A 7,524-nucleotide genomic window follows, 5' to 3' on the forward strand; every position below is an offset into this window, starting at 1 on the left:
CAGGAACTATATCACATCAAGTGTTCCAAACTCTGGAACTTGCAAGACATCCCTTCGGCTGCCTTCTACTGGACAAAGCAAAGAGCAAAGCCAGCCCAGATGCAAGAGGTCAGAACGCAGACTCAGCCCCTTGATAGAGGAGCTGCAAAGGCTCTGTGGCCGTATTTAATTTACCACAGAGAATTATGCCATGTTCCTTGATGGAAAGACCCAGTGTCATGAAGATGCCAGTTCCTCCTAGTAAGTCCGCACAGTCGATGTCATACCAATCAAAATCCCAGCAGGGCACTTCAGGAGATGTAATAAGGTGTTCCTACATTTCCCATGGAGGAGCACGGGGCTCAGAATCACCGACACTGGTCCTCACAGTTATCAACATTTATTAGGAAACCATGGTAACAGCAATTCGAGGAACAATTCATGTGAGGCCCACACTCTATACAGCAGAAATGGGATGTATCACAAACCCAAGCAGCTTTATGGAGCAATTTGCCTTTATGATTTGATAGTTAAAATATACAAATATTTTAACTATTGTGGAAAGCAATTTCCCCCCAGTTTTATTGAGCTACAATTGACATACACAATATGTATTATATATTTTAATATATATATTTTTATATTGGAAAATGTTCACACTGTAGCCTTAGCTAACACCTTTATCCTGTCACATAATTACCATTTCTTTTTTGTGATGAGAACAATTAATATCTGCTCTCTTAGTAACTCTCAAGTATATAGTACAGTGTTGTTACCTACAATTGCCACACTGTACACTGGATCCCAGGACTTACTCATCTTATACCTGGAATTTTGTGCTCTTCGACCAACATCTCCCCATTTAACCCACCCCCAGTCCCTGGCAACCACCACTCTAGTGTCTGTTTCCATGAGTTTGGCTCTTTTAATGCATCACGTAGTATTTGTCTTTCTCTGCCTGACTTATGTCACTGAGCATAATGCCAGGAAAAGAAATGTTAATGTATGCATCTCTATTGAGCTCTAGCATCAAGTACCCTAATAGTTACAGCCCTTTGCTTTTTTTTTTTTAACAAATAGAAACTATATCCGAACCCTGTCATAGATCTCTATTCTTTTTTGTAAATGTTCTTACAGTCAAATGTTATGCTCATTCTTTTTTTTTTTAAATATATTTTATTGAGTTTTTACAGAGAGGAAGGGGGAGAGATAGAGAGTCAGAAACATCGATGAGAGAGAAACATCGACCAGCTGCCTCTTGCACACCTCCTACTGGAGATGTGCCCGCAACCCAGGTACATGCCCTTGACCGGAATCGAACCTGGGACCTTTCAGTCCACAGGCCGACGCTCTATCCACTGAGCCAAACCGGTTTTGGCACAGCCCTTTGCTTTTGGTGAGTTAAAAACTTTGTGTATCAACAATAAAGAATTATTTAAAAACAAACAAAAAAAACAATAAAAAATATTGTGTGTATGATTTCTGCCTTAATTTGTTAAGAATATAGAAAAACGTTTTTTTCCTTTTTTATTGAATTTAATGGAGTGAGATTGTTTAATAAAATTATATGTGTTTTCGGTGTACAATTCTATAATACATGATCAATATATTGTATTGTGTTTACCATCACAAATCAAATCTCCTTCTATCACCATTTATACCCCCTTTAACCTCTTTTTCTCTTTTAAAAAATATATTTTATTGATTTCAGAGAGGAAGGAAGAGGAAGAGAGAGAGATAGAAACGGCAATAATGAGAGAGAATCATTGATTGGCTGCCTCCTGCATGCCTCCACTGGGGATCATGTGCCCTGACCGGGAATTGAACTGGGTTCATAGGTCAACCCTCAACCCCTGAGCCACGCTGGTCAGGCCCCCCTTTACCCTATTCTACCTCCAAGAATTTGTACTGGATGACAATTTTAAACTGAATAGATACTAATGATGTGTATTTGGAACTGAAGGTAGTTTGAAAGTCAGCATTATAGAATTCCAAAACCTGTTAGGATGAGAATGGCAAATGATTTAAACTCAAGAAGGAATGAAGTGCCAACAGGCAGTGAAACTATTTGTCTAAATCTAAAAAGAAACATCTTACCAGCAGATTCCTGTACATACACACACACACACACACACACACACGGAAAAACCACCTATTATGCTGCAAAACAAAAGCCAGTTCTAGTGTGGGAAAGTATAAATTGCAGAAAACCAGAAGTCAATAGCAGAAAAACTACTGGTTTACTTGAGAGGGAGGAGGAGGCTTCCCCCTGGGCAGTTACTTGGTGAAGGCCGCCACCACCGCCCACAGAACCTCGTTGGCGTTGGCCTTCACACATTCCACCTCAGGATCCAGGTCGAGGAGCTGCCGCACCCTCTTGGTGGCTAAATCATACTGCTCATCCAGCAGGGGAGCGAAGGCATTCTCCAGAACATCCGAGGCGTGGGCGAGGTAAATGAGGGCCAGCAGGCGCTTGTCCATGCGGTGAGGGTCATTCACCCATTTGTCAAGAACAGCTTCCTGTACCTTCTTGATGAGGCGCTGCTTAATGTTGTTGTTGGTGAGGGGATGTGTGGTCATGTCAAAAAGTAGGAAGTTCTGTTTCTCTGTTGTCAATACGCCCTTTTCTACCAGGTTTTTAGTCATTCTTGTATGTTTCATAACTGGTACTGTGATTGTAGGGAACTCCATGTCTCACCTAAACAAAAGCTTTGAATTTCAGCTGTTATCTTCTTTGTATTCAAAATATGAATAGCACACAATGTGTTTGTCATAGCTGGTGTGTCCCTAGCGAAGTGGAAAACAAGAAGTGCTCTACGGTGGCCCATGTTCCCACTAGACTGTGAACCGCTAGTGGGACAGGAGTTCTATTTTATTATTCTCTGTAGTTCTGGCACCAGGTAGTATCCTGAAACACAGTACTTGTTCAGTACATATTTGGAAAAGAGAATGAATACTCTAGTACATAAATTGGAACAGACTGTGATAGTTTTAGTAATGGGTAGAAATGAGCCAAATTGTAAAATGATCATTTCTGGCACATTTTCTATTGACATAAAGGTGTCGATAAAAAGCCAAAGGAGAAACGAGCAGGGTTTATTTATTTTTATTGTTTAATGAATGTTTTCAAGAAATAATTTTAGATTTACAGAAGCGTTGCAAAGATAGCAGAGCTCGCAGTGAACTATACTGATACATTACTGCTAACGGAAGTCCCTACATTATTCAGGTTTCCTTAGTGTGTTGCCTGATGTTCTTTTTCTGTTCCCGGGCCTCACCCACACCACCGTATTATCTTTATTCATCTTGTTTCTTCAGGTCCCTCCTGGCTGTGATGGTTCTCCAGACCCTCCTCTTTCCTGATGACTTGATAGCTTTAAGAAGTACCAGTCAGGTAGCTTGTAGGTTGTTCCTCAGTTGGGACTTGTCTTATGCTTTTCTCATGATTGGGCTGAGGTTATACATGTTTGGGAGCAGACCACGAAGGGTCTGTCCATGATTCATCACTGCTGATGCTGACCTTAACCTCCTGCCTGAGGTGTGTCACTGCTAAGCTCTTCCTCCCCACACCTTCCGTTCTGTACTCTTGGAAGGAAGTCACACGTTTAACGGGTGGTGAGTTATGATGCAATTCCTTGAGAGAGAGGTATTCACATAACTTATTTGGAACTGAAAGCTTCCTTTCTCATTAAGAATGAAATCGAGATTCTCATTAAAGATGGCTGGTTGAATAAATACTCTGTTCCTGATGAAAATGCTGTGAAATTGAGAATAAGAGGATTTTTGTAGAAGCACAAATCCATAATGAGACCAGGAAAGAAAACAATGGTAGTAAAATGTTGGATGCTGCAAAGTAGTTGGAATAGTGGTAGATAGATTAGTGGGTCCAAGAAGCTAATCCCAAAGTGGCAGTGGGCAGAGCAGAGTGGTAACCTACTTTACACCACAGAACTCCAAAGGCTCAGAAATTGGCACCAGGTAGCCTTGGGAATGGGGGAGGAGGAGCAGGGGATGGTAGGGCTAAAAATAGATTGTTTGAGAGTCTATGTCAGCGGTGGGCAAACTACGGCCCACGGGCTGGATCCAGCCTGTTTGAAATGAATAAAACTAAAAAAAAAAAAAAAAAAAAAAGACCGTGCCCTTTTATGTAATGATGTTTACTTTGAATTTATATAAGTTCACACAAACACTCCATCCATGCTTTTGTTCCGGCCCTCCGGTCCAGTTTAAGAACCCCTTGTGGCCCTCGAGTCAAAAAGTTTGCCCACCACTGGGACTCTATGTGAAGAGATCTCCAGATCCCTTCCTGTGCTCTGGGCAGCCACCCCACTAGAAGAGAATGAGACAGAGGGTCTCTCATCTCAGGGACACAGGCACAGCTAACAGAGGCCAGGATCTCCCACTGGAAATGGGGATCAAGTAAAAGTTAACATCCTAAAAGTTGTGACATTTTAGCCTTCTCCTTCCTCTCCATTCGGGGGACACTGGAAGCTAGGATCCCCCCCCCCACCCCCCGGAAAAAACACTGAAGAGTCTTTTATGGAAAATTCCACCAGCCCAAGAGACAAGGATGCAAAACACTGATGTGAGGATTTCCCCAGAGAATGGCAATCAAACCCCCACTTCACCACCTCCCACCAAATACATACAGCTTCCAAATAACTTGTTTGGCTTTGCTTTCTAAAGATGAGTGGGGGAAAACCTTCTAATGTGAAACACAGAGTTCAAAATAAAATATTAAAATAAAAATATGTTCCCTAGCTGGTTTTGCTCCGTGGATAGAGCGTCAACCTGGGGACTGACGGGTCCCGGCTTAGATTCCAGTCAAGGGCACATGGCTGGGTTGCGGGCTTGATCCCCAATAGAGGGCATGCAGGAGGCAGCCGATCAATGATTCTCTCATCATTGATGTTTCTATTTCTCTCCCTTCCTCTCCCTTCCTCTCTGAAATCAATAAAAATATATCTTCAAAAATAAAAATATGTGTATAATTTCTCTGGAGTGTAAACAGCCCAAATGTCTAGTCAACTGTTGAATGACGAAGCAAAATAGCCACAATGAAATCCTCTTCAATAATTAAAAAAAATTAACTCCTGACTTGTGCAATAGGATGACCTTCAAAAACATCACGGGAAGTGAAAGAAAGCAGACACAGAAGAACACATATTGTACGATCCTATTTATATGAAAGGTCTAGGCAGGCAAATGTGTAGCGATAAAAAGCAGATCAGCCCGGCCACATGGCTCACTGGTCTTGTCAACCAGATTGGGACTGGGGTTGGGAGTGGAGATGACCTACAAATTTGCCCAAGAGATCTTTTTGGGGTGATGAAAATATTCTAAAACTGAATTGCAGGAATGGTGAAATGGCTCAATAAATATACTAAGCATCAGTGAATTAGACACTAAAATGTGTGAATTGTATGGCATATAAAATATGCCCCCAATATGCCTTTTTTTAAAAGAAACTCAAACTATGAAGGGAGAAGAAAAATAGAAAGAGTCATTGACACTTCATTGACACTTCCAAAAATACTGAATATTGAAAACTTCCTAAGCAAATACTCTCAAGGTTTTATTATTATTATTTGCATAACTAATTCATTTCATTGTACTGATGGGGTGGTCATAATAATCTGGCCAGTCATAATAATCTGGCCACGAATTGTATATTATTTAGGAATAAGAAAGTAAAAATCTGAGAAAATAGCTAATAAAATTGAAGCTGGTTGTTTGGTGGGTAATGGGGGTAGGAAGGTGAACAGAAGGGGCTGCTGTTTTGTAAAAATTACTTTTAGCAATATTTGATGATTTATGCTATTCAACGATAGCACTTTGATATAAATAAAAGTTGGCTAAAATAATAATTGTAGTCAGTATATTGAATGCAGAAATATATAGTTGATATGGTAAGAAATAAGAAACTTTCTAGTATTAATACTCAATTTAATATACATACCATTTCATTTAATCATATGAATTAATACCAGAAGAAGACCTGAGTTGGAAAAGCCTTTTTGCTCTTTGTGATTTGCTTTGTATAGTTGGAGTTTTAAAGTTGTGAGAAATTAATTTATGAAAGGTTGAGGATTTGTTTTCTGCTTTCTGAGGTTTATTAATAGTTAAAGCCCGAGTCCATATTTGAAGTCTAAAGAGCTTTATCAAATTAAAAAGTGGCAAATCAGTCCTCTTTGAAGAAAAACATTACAATTTACATTCAAATTCCTTCCTTATCTTTTTAAAAGAAAGCAGACAGCATTGATTTTAGGCCTCATTATATTTACTCTCCTAAGAGTTTATAAAAGGAAATTATACCCAGATGACAAATGTAATCCTGATTACTTCTTGCTTCTGGGTTAAACATGTGCACACAGCCATACGTAAACATTAAGAAATCAGTTATATTATCCACCTGCCGTCTGAGCCCAACAACGGGGCGCTTCCTGCCTCCAGCAGCACTTAACGCTGTTCCCAGTATTGGCCGGTTGTTGAGATACAAGAAAAAAGTCCCATAAAAATAAGCCCGACAATATTTTTCTACAGAAAAATTAGACAAGCAAGAATAAAACAATATGAAAAGGGAGAGAACACAGCACTACAAGAGCAGAGAAGAATCGGAATTTGCAGGTGTCTGTGGACGGAGTACACTGGAAGAACTCTCCAAAAGGGACGCTTCTCACTTGGACTTGGAGAATTGGACAAGCCCAGGAAGAGGGCCTAATGCCCCAGGGCAGAGGGAGCAGCCGGTGCCAAGCACCCAAGACCAGGGGCAGGAACAGAGAGATACACAGGTTACCTAAAACTCTGCCTCCCAAGGCCGTTCTGCCTTAGAACTGGACTCACCTGGTGGAGGGCAGGGAGGGCGTATTGAACAAGGAATGGCTCTTTCCGTTTCTAGCACAAAGAGGAATGCATTGTAAGCACATTCAAATAAATGAGTGCTCTATGAATAGTGCTAAATTTAAAACTCTTGGACAAAAGGATTTCCTTCAAGTTCCAGGTTATTCAGGTTAATGTTAGAAAAGACAATTTATATATGCAAATTGGACATGAGATGTTGGATCATTGAATAGTTATTGGGTGCCTGCTATAGGCAACTGTCAGTGTTGTAGGCCCTGGGAACTAAGAACATTCTAGTTATTCTAGTAACATAAATGTTACTTGTGACATTTATTTTTAGTTTTATTTTTTAAAAATATGTTTTATTGATTCTTTACAGAGAGGAAGGGAGGATAGAGAGTTAGAAACATCGATTAGCTGCCTCCCGCACATTCCTCACTGGGGATGTGCCCACAACCAAGGTAAATGCCCTTGACAGGAATCGGACCTGGGACCCTTCAGTCCGCAGGCCGACGCTCTATCCACTGAGCCAAACTGGTCAAGGCAATACTCACCATTTCATTCTTTTGTAGACATTTGAGTTTTTAATAAGTATTCTTCAAAATCCCATTCAATGTTAAGAAACACTGTTGCTCACCAACTTGGTTGTATTTGAAATGTTTCTCCATTTCTTATAATCATCATCACCTTTATCCAATATTTTAT

General features: G+C 40.3%; 1 pseudogene; it reads right to left on the reverse strand.

Annotated features, from left to right (window-relative positions):
- Positions 1–2,149: 2,149 nt before the first annotated feature.
- Positions 2,150–2,807, reverse strand: LOC102764159 (annotated as a pseudogene).
- Between the last annotated feature and the right edge of the window lie 4,717 nt (positions 2,808–7,524).

The sequence above is a fragment of the Myotis davidii genome, unplaced genomic scaffold (genome assembly GCF_000327345.1).
Source record: "Myotis davidii unplaced genomic scaffold, ASM32734v1 scaffold135, whole genome shotgun sequence".
NCBI lineage: Eukaryota > Metazoa > Chordata > Mammalia > Chiroptera > Vespertilionidae > Myotis > Myotis davidii.